General features: G+C 46.2%; 1 protein-coding gene across 5 annotated transcripts in view; it reads right to left on the bottom strand.

Moving 5' to 3' along the window:
• Nucleotides 1–13,317, bottom strand: part of LOC147106110 (ELKS/Rab6-interacting/CAST family member 1-like) — a 1,260,296-nt gene that overhangs the window by 898,034 nt on the left and 348,945 nt on the right. The gene's annotated exons all lie outside the window — the stretch shown is intronic.

Here is a 13,317-nt window from a genome sequence, read left to right as displayed (position 1 = left end):
ATTCCATTGCTGTCATTTCCAAACGGAATCCCCAAATAATTAAAGAATTTACACAACTCTAATAAAAAAATAAATGTTCCCATTTTCACATTTAAATAAAAGTTCCTTTAATGAAGCATTTACAATAAAAATTTAATTTTCTGAAAAATAATGTTAAATATTTTAATCTGGGCCAAGATTTGTACAAACTAATTTTAATTGCTTGAGGATGATTTTTTATTTTTAAATTTTTAACTTAACATTTATACTAACCCTTACGCTGGTGAAAGCAGTCCTTATGCCTGCTTTTACCAGGCGTGAGGGTTTCGTGGGCATTTGCTGGGCAATAGATCAACAAATAGCCCAACTCTTGACAGATCACAAGTTCCAGGTGGCGTAAAAAAATTACTCGGCACTTGGTCTAAGTATTAAACAAGGCTTTAATCAACTGTTTTTCAACATGGAGATCTAGTTGTGTCCTTCACTAATTCCTGTTAAAGAATGCCCTGAGCAAGCTGGGCCCATGCCCGAGTATTTATACTCTCCCTGGACAGCGCGACCACCATGCCGCCAAGTATCATTTCATAAGTAATTTCCACATGAATGACAAGATTCATGTCATTCTTCCCGCCTGAAAGATTGGAAGTCCGGCGGCTTCCTTCTACCGAATTAATCGGACTAAGAATAGACGCAGTCGTTTGGATCTCTGTTGGAGGCTGGAAGGCACGTCTCCTCAGACTGTGTTTTGGTCCCTGGGTTGCTTGGTTCGTACCGGCGGGCTGGCAGAGTCCGTGTCGCCTTGATCGACCTGAGGGGGACTGGGGAGATCGTGGTTCCGGGTGTGGGCCCCCACAGGCGCAGAGCTGGCTTCACCCTGCTCAGTAGTCGGTGACTGACCGGCGTCCTGGCTTCGGGTGGCCATCCCGTGGGGAGCGCTCTGTTCCCCGGGTTGATCTGGCGGAATAGCTGGCAGATCCCTTGATGTCCCAGGTAGGGCATCATCCTCAGAGGAGCGCAGGGTATCGGCGTCATTAATACGGATCCCACTATCGATTGGGTCCGTGGGACTGGTTGGGCAGGGAGCCAGATCCCGAAGCGACACTGTGGATTCCCGGCCATCAGGGTACCGCACGTGTGCGTACGTGGGATTGACATCCATCAGTTCCACTTCGTCGACGAGGGGATCACTCTTAGAGGATCGGACGAAGCAGCACGGGGCCAGGAGCTGACAACTATGATGGTAGGGACGTCCCATGAGTGGAGCAAGGCTGGAACCCGAAGAATCGTTCGTGAGGAGTAGCGTTGGTGGATGTAGAAAGAGGAGACCTGATGGAATGCAACGCGGCAGGGAGCAAAGTTTCCCACTGCTGGTCTGATAGGTTGTGTGACCTCAGTGCAAGACGAACAGCATTCCAAACGATGGCTTTGTATCTCTCAATCTGTCCGTTTCCAATAGGATGATATGGTGTCGTTTTACTTGTGGCGATTCCCCGTTGGGAAAGATAACTTTTGAGTTCGCTTGACATGAAGAGGGGACCCCGATCAGAGTGGATGAAATTGGCCATACCACAAAGGGAAAAGACCTGATCGAGGCATTTGATCACAGTGGAAGTAAGTATATTGGGACAGGGGAAAGCAAAGGGAAAGCGTGAATATTCGTCCACCATAGTAAGCAAGTAGGTGTTTCACGTTGAGGAAGTCAATGCTGAATCGCTGCATAGGCTGTGTAGCGTGTATGAGCGAGCCAACGGATGGAAGAATTGCAGTTTTAATTCTGCGCAAATTCTACAAGTGGAGCATGTTCTTTTCACGTCTTCCGTAGAATATGGCAGATTTTTAGATCGCACAAAGTGTAACATATAATAACGTCAGGATGGCACAAGTCGGTATGAAGATCCGTAAGAGTCGAAGTTGACATAGAAGAGCAGAATGCACGCATGAGGGTATCTGGGGCCACATTCTCTTTGCCGGGTCGATAATGTATGGTGTAGCCAAAGACGGCCAATTCCATCCGCCAGAGCTGTATTTTGTTATTCTTGACCTTTATGCTGGATAACCGGAAACGCACTAAGGCCACAGAGTGCTGATCAGTTGAGCGTGAAATGGCGACGAGCGAGAAAATGACTCCATTTACGTACTGCTTCGATGATAGCCATAGCCTCCTTCTCAGCAGGAGGATAATGGAGCTCGCTACCCTGCAAAGTTCTGAACAGAAATGCAACGGGTCAACTGCCTTGATTGAAGGTAGCTGAGATCGCCACCTCCAATGCATCACACTCGACCACGAAAGGGAGATTTTCATCGATGGAATGAAACATGGCTTTTTCTAGTTGTTGCTTGGAGATCGAAAGCTGAAATAACCATCGCATCCAACGGAAATGACTTCGCGTGAAGCAGGGGCTGGATCTTGTCGGAAAAGTGGGGTATCCACTTCGCATAATAGGCAAACATGCCAAGGGCCCGACGAAGAGAGCCGAGATTTGGAGGAGGAGGGAGCTCCTGAAGTGGACGAAGTCGCTCCGGATCCGGTTTGATGACACCATTGCCCAACCAGTAGCCAAGGATTTTGACTGATGGTACTGATTTCACAGATTTGGACTCATTTAAGGTTAAGAGGGTAATATTCTGGCATGGATAGAGGATTGGCTATCTAACAGAAGGCAGCGAGTTGGGATAAATGGTTCATTCTCAGACTGGCAATCAGTAACTAGTGGTGTACCGCAGGGGTCAGTGCTGGGTCCCCAACTCTTTACAATCTATATTAACGATTTGGAGGAGGGGACCGAGTGTAACATATCAAAGTTTGCAGATGATACTAAGATGGGAGGGAAAGTAGTGAGTGAGGAGGACATAAAAAACCTGCAAGGGGACATAGACAGGCTAAGTGGGCAGAGATTTGGCAGATGGAGTACAATACTGGAAAGTGTGAGGTTATGCACTTTGGCAGGAAAAATCGTAGAGCAAGTTATTATCTTAATGGCAAGAAACTGGAAAGTACTGAAGTACAAAGGGATCTGGGGGTCCTGGTGCACGAAACTCAAAAGGTTAGTATGCAGGTGCAGCAAGTGATTAAGAAGGCCAATGGAATGTTGGCTTTCATTGCTAGGGGGATAGAATATAAAAATAGGGAGGTATTGCTTCAGTTGTACAAGGTATTGGTGAGACCGCACCTGGAATACTGCGTACAGTTTTGGTGTCCATACTTAAGAAAGGACATACTTGTTCTCGAGTCAGTACAAAGAAGGTTCACTCGGTTAATCCCGGGGATGAGGGGATGGACATATGAGGAGAGGTTGAGTAGATTGGGACTCTACTCATTGGAGTTCAGAAGAATGAGAGGCGATCTTATTGAAACATATAAGATTGTGAAAGGGTTGGATCGGGTGGATGCGGGGAGGATGTTCCCGATGATGGGTGAAACTAGAACTAGGGGGCATAGTCTTAGAATAAGGGGCTGCTCTTTCAAAACTGAGATGAGGAGGAACTACTTCACTCAGAGGGTGGTAGGTCCATGGAATATGCTGCCCCAAAAAGCTGTAGAAGCTACATCATTACATAAATTTAAAACAGAAATAGACAGTTTCCTAGAAGTAAAGCGAATTAAGGGTTACGGGGAGTGGGCAGGAATTTGGACATGAGTCTAGGTTCGGATCGGTCATGGCCCTGTGGGTAGCGGAGCGGGCCCAGGGGCTGTGTAGCCTGATTCTGCTCCTATTTCATGTGTCTAATTCTGTTAGATTCAGGAGATGGTTCTGTGATAGTGGATTGGCGGTAAGGATCAGATCAGCCATGATCTTATTGAATGGCGGAGCAGGCTCGAGAGGCCGATTGGCCTACTCCTGCTCCTATTTCTTATGTTCTTACGTTCTTATGTTGCGACGACGGAGAAAGTCAAGAAATTTCTGGAGGTTGGCATCACGCTCCTTCTGGTCGTGACCAGCAATGGTGATATTATCCAGGTATGGAAAAGTGTGTGTTAAGTTCTCCTGTTTGACTAGGCTGTCCACTGCCCGTTGAAAGACGGCCACCCCATTGGTGACCCCAAATGGAAGGCGACAAAACTGGTAAAGCCGACCACTGGCCTCAAAGGCCATATACTTTTTGTCAGAGTCCTTTAACGGTACTTGATGGCATGCGCTCTTTAAGTCAAAAGTTGAAAATACCCTGTAGTTGGCAAGGTTATTGACCATGTCATCGAAGCGTGGTAGTGGGTAGGCATCCAGGTCAGTATACTGGTTAATAGTTTGCGAGTAATCGATGCAGACACGTTTCTTGTGTTGCTTCAGAGGATTTTTAACAACGACGACTTGAGCCCACCAGGAAGATGAACATGGCTCAATGATACCGTCAGCTAGAAGGCGAGAGATTTCTGCCTCAATAAAGGATAGATCATCTTGGCTGAAACGTCGTGATTTAGTGACTATGGGCTTACATTGGGGGGAAAGATTGGCAAACAAGGAGGGCTCGTCGAGCGAAGCCGCCGAAAGCACACAAAACGGTACTTTGGAAATAGTAAGCTCCGGCTTTGGCCCTCCAAACTCGAAAGTGAGTCTTTTGTGTTGTTTCTGGAAATCATGTCCCAGGAGCACATCACTGCATAGGTTCTTGAGCACCCCGAGCCAGGTGAAAAAATAAGTGCGGCCATTGAGAATAAGGTCAACAAGACAAAAGCCAGAAAAGTTGGTGGTCAGTGTCGTCAGAGCCATTACAATTTCCCTGTCCGAGGGGTAAATACGCAGTTTTAACTTACTAACAGCCCGCTCACTAATGAAGCTGTCAGAGCTACATGAGTCGATTAATGCACTCAAAATGCGTCCATTTACCGAAACCCTCGTGGCTGCATGGGACAGGCTTTGGGGGAAAACAGCTGTAACACTAGTAGTGGCTCTTGGGGGAGGAGCAGTTATATAGATAGCAGCTGTAACACGAGTAGTGGCTCTTGGGGGAGGAGCAGTTTTATAGATAGCAGCTGTAACACTAGTACTGGCTCTTGGGGGAGGAGCAGTTTTATAGATAGCAGCTGCAAAACTAGTAGAGGCTCTTGACAGATATACTTTAGAAAAGTGACCTTTCTTACTGCAATGATTGCAGGTTGCATTACGAGCAGGACAAAATTTCCTATAATGGAATGCACCGCCACAGAAGAAACGCTTCTTTTTAGATTGCCAAGATGCCGCTAGGGTAGGGTCGTCATCAGCGAGGGCTTCCACCTGAGGCCTACCGGGGGAGTCACTAAAAGTGGTAGCAGCAGTCCGTGCATATGGTAAAAAATAGGCATCTGAATTTTTTTGAGCTAAGTCCAGAGAATATGCCTGGTTATAGGCAGCTTGTAACCAGAGGGTTTTATTCTCCAGCAGACGCTGGCGTATGAGGGGAAAAGCAATTCCGTTAATAAAAGAGTCACAAATTAATTCTTCCCGGTACTGCTCAGCTGAGACAGCTTTAAGGTTAGAATCTTTGCTGAGCCTGCGAAGCTCTTGAAGGAATTCGTCAAGTGATACCCCGGGCTGTTGTCGAGTTGTGGCCAGTAGGTGCCGAGCAAAAATTTCATTTGGGGCCTTAACATATAGTTGCTGTAGTGTTTGGATAGCGGAGTCATAGTCTACACAGTCTTCGATAAAGTCAAACACATGAAGGGATACATAATTGGCAAGCATTCGTAACTTATTAGGAACATTCTCACCACACTCCGAGGAAGTTACTGAAGGTACGATACCAGTGTTTCCATACCTTAGCAGCTGTAAGTGAATTCGGGTCCAGGTCGAGACGGGCGGGTCGGAGTAGTTTCTCCATGATGGATTGATTACTATGTCAGAGTTCCCTTCTACAGTTTGAATCGTAGCTGTCTGTTCCCCAAGTCACTCAGAGCGTGGAGTGGGTTGCAGTTGATTAAATTGACGTAAGAAAACTACTAGGCACTTGGTCTAAGTATTAAACAAGGCTTTAATCAACTGTTTTTCAACATGGAGATCTAGTTGTGTCCTTCACTAATTCCTGTTAAAGAATGTCCTGAGCAAGCTGGGCCCATGCCCGAGTATTTATACTCTCCCTGGACAGTGCCACCAGCAGGCCGCCCAGTATCATTTCATAAGTCATTTCCACATGAATGACAAGATTCACGTCACCAGGTTTTTGCGCATGTGCAAACCGAGAACTTGCGGGGCCTTTTACAAAGCTTTCGACGCGTACGCATGTCATCGGCCCTGCAAAATCCGGGCCCATGTCTTTCCTTTTAAATACATTGTAGTACATCTCCTTTCATCTCTGAGATGGGACATATATGCCTCTCATATTATCCACTGTTCACATCAGCAAATGTGCAGTTCTGTGAAACCACCTATTCAAGACACCTCAACAAAAAGTTATAGCAAGTACTGAGGCTTATAAAGAGTTTCAGTGACTATTCTGAAATATTCTTTAACTCTCAGAGGCCATTATAAGTCAGTGTGCTGGAATTGCTCCATTACACAATAACATTGGCCATGTATGTTATGGCCTAAGAGGAGTGGCAGACATAATTTATCTCAGTTGATAATGTTAAAGTCAGAAACATGTCCAAATGCTGTTTGTCACAAACGTTCACAACCTGCCTATGTTCGCCGTCGGTCTTAGAGCATAATCTCACACACCCAAATATTCAAAAGTCATTTCACAGCTAGGGAATTTTGTTGCTAAACACACACTACAGATCGTTGGTTGTAGCCTGTATAGAAGTAGTCACTTTACTGTATGATTAATCATAGTTTAAAATCTAACGGCTTACCACTCTCATACAAACAAAATGCACACTACACACCAGCAGGGTAGAATATTCATAATAACAAGAACATACAACGCTGTAACACACACACAGTTGCATTGTCCAGGCTTTTATTATATAGACAAATGTTGTTTATGTGCAGAAAGACAGAACCAGAATGGTGCTAAGTATAAAACTCAGCCAGAGAGGAGAAAGCCAGAACAGAAAACAAAGCAAAGCCATTAGCAAAATCAGAGTGTGTAGGTGACGAAAATGCCCTGAAGGCTGATTTGGTATATGCAGTACTGTGGGGGCTGATTGTGAAAGGTGTAGGCTTGATGTGCCAAATAAAGTTTTTTTATATGATTTTTAAAAAATGTTTTTGCTTCTTGCCTTCAGCCGCCTGAACTGGGAGGGGAGCTTTCCCTCTGGGGGGGCCCCCATACTAGCGCAGGATAACTGACGTGTTCTAAGCTTTCAGAAAGAGATGATCCTGTAACTTTTGTGGCCCAGATGCTCTTCAACTCCTGACTGGGTCCAGCAACAGAAATCAAGCAGGAAACTGGAACGCAGTTGCAGGCCTTGCAGGGGAGCTATAAAGATCGTTTGGGGGAGTGGGGGCGTGTGGGAAGATCTTAAAAATATTTTTTCATGTCTCTTCTCAGATCCTTAAGCCACCCCAGAACCTCTGCAGACATTTCCCAGTGCAATCCACCCTGGGTATTCTCCACATTCCAAACTAATACTATTTCACATTGGCTGACAGGAACCATGCTTTTAGAACGGGATCAATATTCTCCACATCTTCCCTAACTATGTGGTTGACTCAATGCCCTAGCCTAGAGCAACTAGGGGTGGACTCCAAATACGACCTTTCCAGCATTAATCACATCCCAAGAACAAAATAAAACCTCCCCACCAACTCAAAATCCTCAATCTTCTCCCTCCACACATGTAACTTCATACCAACATAACCACCTCCAACACAATTCTTATCACCTTCGAAAATAAAACTCCCACTTAAACACTATGCTCTAACTTCTTGCTCATGACACATGCACTGTCAACATTCATTAACAGAAACAACCCTCCTTAAGCACACAAACTGACACTCGAGCATAAATTTCTGTAATTATTATTATCTGTATACAGAATATGCCATATAAATTATACTGAATACACATTGTATAAAAATATTTATCTACACAAATATGTAGACTCATTATCAAGATTTAAAAAATTATTTCATACATTTCATGTTTATTTACTTCAACTCCCATTATTCCTAAATCTCTGCAATTACATTAAAAAAACTTCCAATATATGTCATAGTATGTTTTAATTAAATTAATTTACTTTCGATTTCTTTAAAATTTCTACCATTTACTCCATTTCAGATTCATACCTTCATTTTTAGCAAGCACTGCTTTTATTCCCAGCACTTAAAATGTACCATTACAATAATATACTCTCTATAGCACCATATAATCCTCTCCTTATCAAATAATACATTGGGGCCAATTTTCATCTTCCTAATGCTCCAATTTCACGCGCTTTCCTGATAGTAGATGGAAAATCCAGCAGCAATCAGTCCCAGCAGACTCACGCCGGTTTAGAGCCCCTCTCAATTTTCCAGTCGGGTCAGGGATTGGTGCCTAAAGCTCGCATCCAAATCAGGCAGAAGTTCCATTTGCTTCTGCAGAAGGGAGAGGGTAAGAGCACCACTGTATTTCCCAAAGTGCCGAATATCAAGTTTCTAACATGCTCATGGAAACCTTGTAGGAAAAAGCCTCGACACAGATTTACATGTATTTTCTGTAATGTATATATAGAATGTATATACCTTAAGGGGGGAACTACTTTTTACAGCTCATGTATACTGCAGTACCGGCAGTGACCACACCTGTATATAGCACTGAGTAGTAATCTGTACAGTTCAGTTCCAGAGTGAGCCACGTTGAGTAAACACCTGTTGTACCATTCTCCTGCAGTCTTGTGTCTTATTACTGACGGACACAACATTGGCAACAAGAAAAATTCGATCCTACCTGCAACTCTGCATCACCTCCCAGGGATTCGTTCCTGGAGACCAGAAGATTGGAGGTCAAGGCCAGAGACACGGGCGTCGACCACAGGCAACCGCCCAGTCATCCATCAGAGCAGCAGAGACTCGAGAATTGCGGGGGAGGCTGTTGAGAGCCAGGCTTGGCTTTCCAGTCACGGTGGTCCAGCGAAACAGGCTGGCAACAGGTAGTGCGCAGACCCTTCCCGGACAGCGGCGGGCTAGAGCCCGACCGAGCGCCACAGCAAAGGGCCGAGCAGCGTCGACGGGGGGGGGAGAGAGAGAGAGAGAGGGCAGAGCGCACAGGGCGCAGCCGGTGTTCAGGGGCCGAGCAGCGTCGAGGAGAGAGAGAGAGACGCGCAGAAACCCGTGAGGCACCGCCATTGCCACGAGGACCGCCGAGAGCGGCGTTGGCAGCAGCGTAGGAAGGCCCGCGGAAAACTCGTTGGCAGCAGCGGGGGAGGAAGGAAAGCGCGGGAGACGCCATTTTAAACCACACCCAAAATGCCGAAGAGTGGCAGTATCACCGCATTTGACAATGAAGTCGAAGATTGGACTACATATGTCGAACGAATAGAGGTATACTGCAAGGCAAATGAGGTGCTAGATGACAAGAAAGCGCTGGTATTGTTAAACTTAATGGGTGCAAAGACGTATGGCTTATTACGAAATCTAGTAACCCCAGCGAAACCAGTGGAAGAGAGTTTTGGAGACATAGTGATGATACTACAGGAACATTTAAACCCCACACCGCTGCTGATAGCAGAAAGATTCAAGTTTCACAAACGGAACCAGCATAAGGATGAAAGCAATGCTGAATATTTAACAGAACTGCGCAAACTATCGAAACACTGCCAGTTTGGAACGGGACTGCCAGATACCTTAAGGGACAAGTTTGTGTGTGGGCTTCAAAGTGAAGGAACCCAGAAACGGCTTTTATCTGAAAAGGACCTTACGCTGGACAAGGCTTTCAGCATTGTGGTATCATATGAAGCAGCAGCACGGGGCGCTGCAGAGATACAACAGAGACCGCAAGAATATGGCACAAACGAAATGTCATACAGAACAGAGAAGTGCTATCGCTGCGGCAGAACAACACACGACCACAATGATTGCTGGTTCAAAGACAAAGTGTGCAGACAGTGTGGAAAAGTAGGACACATAGCACGAGTCTGCAGGTCGGGAAAGAAAATCAGCAATAAGAAATCTCCAAAAGAAAAGTACAAGAAGGTACTACATAAGGTGATGGAGAATAGTTCAGACGAACAAAAGAGTGATACCGACTCCGAAAGCAGGGAGCTGATTTGTCTGAAACTACATAATGTGATCAAAACGGAGGATCACTGAACCATTTGGGTCACTCTCAAGTTAGCAGGAGTCCAGGTAAAAAATGGAATTGGACACAGGATCAGCCCTAACAGTCATAAACCGACGGGAATACGAGCGGCTATTCTCACACATACCCTTGAGAGACACAAAAATTATTTTGAAGACGTACACGGGGCAAAAAGTCTACCCCAAAGGAAAAATAAGGGTGACCGTTATATATAACGGCAAGGAAACACCAAAACTAGACCTGTATGTATTGCAAGATGGAGGACCACGATTACTGGGACGTGAATGGATCCGGAAAATACAGCTAGATTGGCATTCCATACAAGCACTGACTGTGGCTGCCAAAAAGGATGACGACGTCACACCTGGGCGACTGTCAAAGATCCTAACCGACGCGCAAGAAGTGTTCCAGCAAGGACTCGGAACACTAAAAGGCATGACAGCAACAATTAAAATTGAAGAAAACGCAAGCCCAAAATTTTTTAAGGCCAGACCGGTACCATATGCGATCCGCCCAGCCGTCGAAGCAGAGCTGGAGAGTTTGGAACGTTCAGGAGTACTGTCCAAGGTAGACTGGAGCGAGTGGGCTACACCCATCGTCCCTGTGATGAAAAAGTCGTTGAGCAGCACGCCTGGGGAACCAAGGAAGGTTTGCATCGGTGGGGACTTTAAGGTAACAGTGAACCCAGCCCTTCACACCGTACAATATCCACTTCCGCGGATTGAAGATATTTTCGCCTCGCTATCTGGAGGGAAACGCTTCACTAAGATTGATCTGGCCCAGGCGTATCTGCAAATGGAGGTAGAAGAAGCATCAAAAAAATACCTCACAATCAACACCCATAAAGGTCTCTACCAATACAACCGGCTGGTATTCGGGGTAGCATCAGCTCCGGCTATTTGGCAAAGGGCAATGGAACAAGATCTGCAAGGGATCCCAGGGACCCAGTGTTATTTGGACAACATCCTGGTCACGGGCGAAAATGACAGTGATCACCTCACCAACCTGGAGCAGGTGCTCACTAGATTGAAGGAATATGGGCTCCGAGCTAACCGCCACAAATGCGAGTTTTTTAAAAAACAGATCTCGTATTGTGGCCACGTTATCAATAAAGAGGGGTTACATAAATCCCCAGAAAAGATTGAGGCAGCAGTCAAGGCTCCAGCACCGGAAAACGTTCCTCGGGCTGGTAAACTACTACCATAAGTTCTTGCCAAATTTGTCTACAATACTACACCCACTGAACACCCTACTGCAAACTGTGGTGCCATGGAAATGGAGTGACGAATGTAAACGAGCTTTCCAGAAGAGCAAAACACTAATCACATCGAAAGAGGTATTGGCCCATTTCAACTCTGCACTACCAATTCGGTTGGCGTGTGATGCGTCACCCTACGGCATTGGAGCGGTGCTGTCGCACAAATTCTCGGACGGCTCAGAGAGGCCAATAGCCTTTGCGTCACGATCACTAACCTCAGCCGAGCGTAACTACGCCCAGATTGACAGGGAGGCCCTCAGCCTAGTGTGGGGAGTGAAAAAGTTCAATCACTATCTGCACGGGCAGAAGTTCACCTTGCTGATTGACCACCAGCCCCTTGTCTCCATTTTTAATCTGAAGAAGGGCGTTCCGGTGATGACTGCGCAATGACTACAAAGATGGTCACTCTTTCTAGGGGCGCACCACTATGAGATTGAATATAAGGGCACGGAACAGCATGGAAATGCTGATGGGCGATCACGCCTGCCACTGCATACTGCGGAGGAAGCACCAGTAGTGGATCCTGTCGAAATATTTCATTCGACTATAGTTGAATACCTACCGGTAACTAACGCTCGTATAGAAAAGGAGACCCGAAATGACCAGACACTGTCTCGGGTATAGGATTTGACGGTGAAGGGATGGCCAGCACATGGCGACTCACTGTTGCCAGCATTCTCGTCAAGAAGAGAACAGTTGTCAGTGTGCCGGGGGACCTTGATGTGTGGATCCAGAGTGGTAATTCCACCCAAGTTAAGGGATAGTGCTCAATGAGCTTCATGAGGGTCATCTGGGAGGGGTAAAAATGAAAAGCCTAGCCAGGGCTCATGTGTGGTGGCCGGGAATCGATAAACAAATCGAGGACCTGACCAAGAGCTGCTCAGGATGCCAGAAAGTCCAAAATGCACCACCACATGCCCCTCTACACCCATGGGAGTGGCCCTCATCTCCATGGCAATGGGTGCATATTGATTTTGCTGGTCCATTACATAGAAACATAGAAGATAGGAGCAGGAGTAGGTCATTCGGCCCTTCGAGCCTGCTCCGCCATTCAATGAGATCATGGCTGATCATCCAAATTCAGTACCCTGTCCCTGCCTTCTCCCCGTATCCCTTGATCCCTTTAGCCTCAAGAAATATATCCAACTCTTTCTTGAATATATTTAATGAACTGGCCTCCACCGCCCTCTGTGGCAGAGAATTCCACAGGTTCACCACTCTCTGGGTGAAGAAATTCCTCCTCATTTCAGTCCTAAATGGCTTACCCCTTATCCTTAGACTATGACCCCTGGTTCTGGACTCCCCGGCCATCAGAAACATCCTTTCTGCATCTAGTCTGTCCAGACCTGACAGAATTTTATAGGTTTCGATGAGATCCCCTCTCAATCTTCTAAACTCCAGTGAGTATAAGCCCAATTGACACAATCTCTCCTCGTACGTCATTCCTGCCATCCCAGGTATCAGCCTGGTGAATCTTCGCTGCACTCCCTCCATGGCAAGAACGTCCTTCCTCAGGTAAGGTGACCAAAACTGCACACAATACTCAAGCTGCGGTCTCACCAAGGCCCTGTACAACTGCAGCAAGACATCCTTGTTCTTGTACTCGAACCCTCTTGCTACGAAGGCCAACATACCATTTGCCTTCTTAACCGCCTGCTGCACCTGCATGCTTACCTTCAGCGACTGGTGCACAAGAACACCCAGGTCTCTTTGCACTTCCCCTTCTCCCAATCTATTGCCATTCAAATAATAATCTGCCTTCCTGTTTTTGCCACAAAAGTGGATAACCTCACATTTATCCACATTATAGTGCATTTGCCATGTTTCTGCCCAATCACCCAACCTGTCCAAATCATACTGGAGTTTCATGACATCCTCCTCACAGCATACCCTCCCACCTAGCTTTGTGTCATCTGCAAATTTGGAGATATTACATCCAATTC

The sequence above is a fragment of the Somniosus microcephalus genome, chromosome 16, assembly GCF_052327205.1.
Source record: "Somniosus microcephalus isolate GS21.2 chromosome 16, FLI_Smic_1.0, whole genome shotgun sequence".
NCBI lineage: Eukaryota > Metazoa > Chordata > Chondrichthyes > Squaliformes > Somniosidae > Somniosus > Somniosus microcephalus.
The sequence above is the reverse complement of the archived record's forward strand: the minus strand, read 5'-3'. Positions and strand labels throughout refer to the sequence as shown.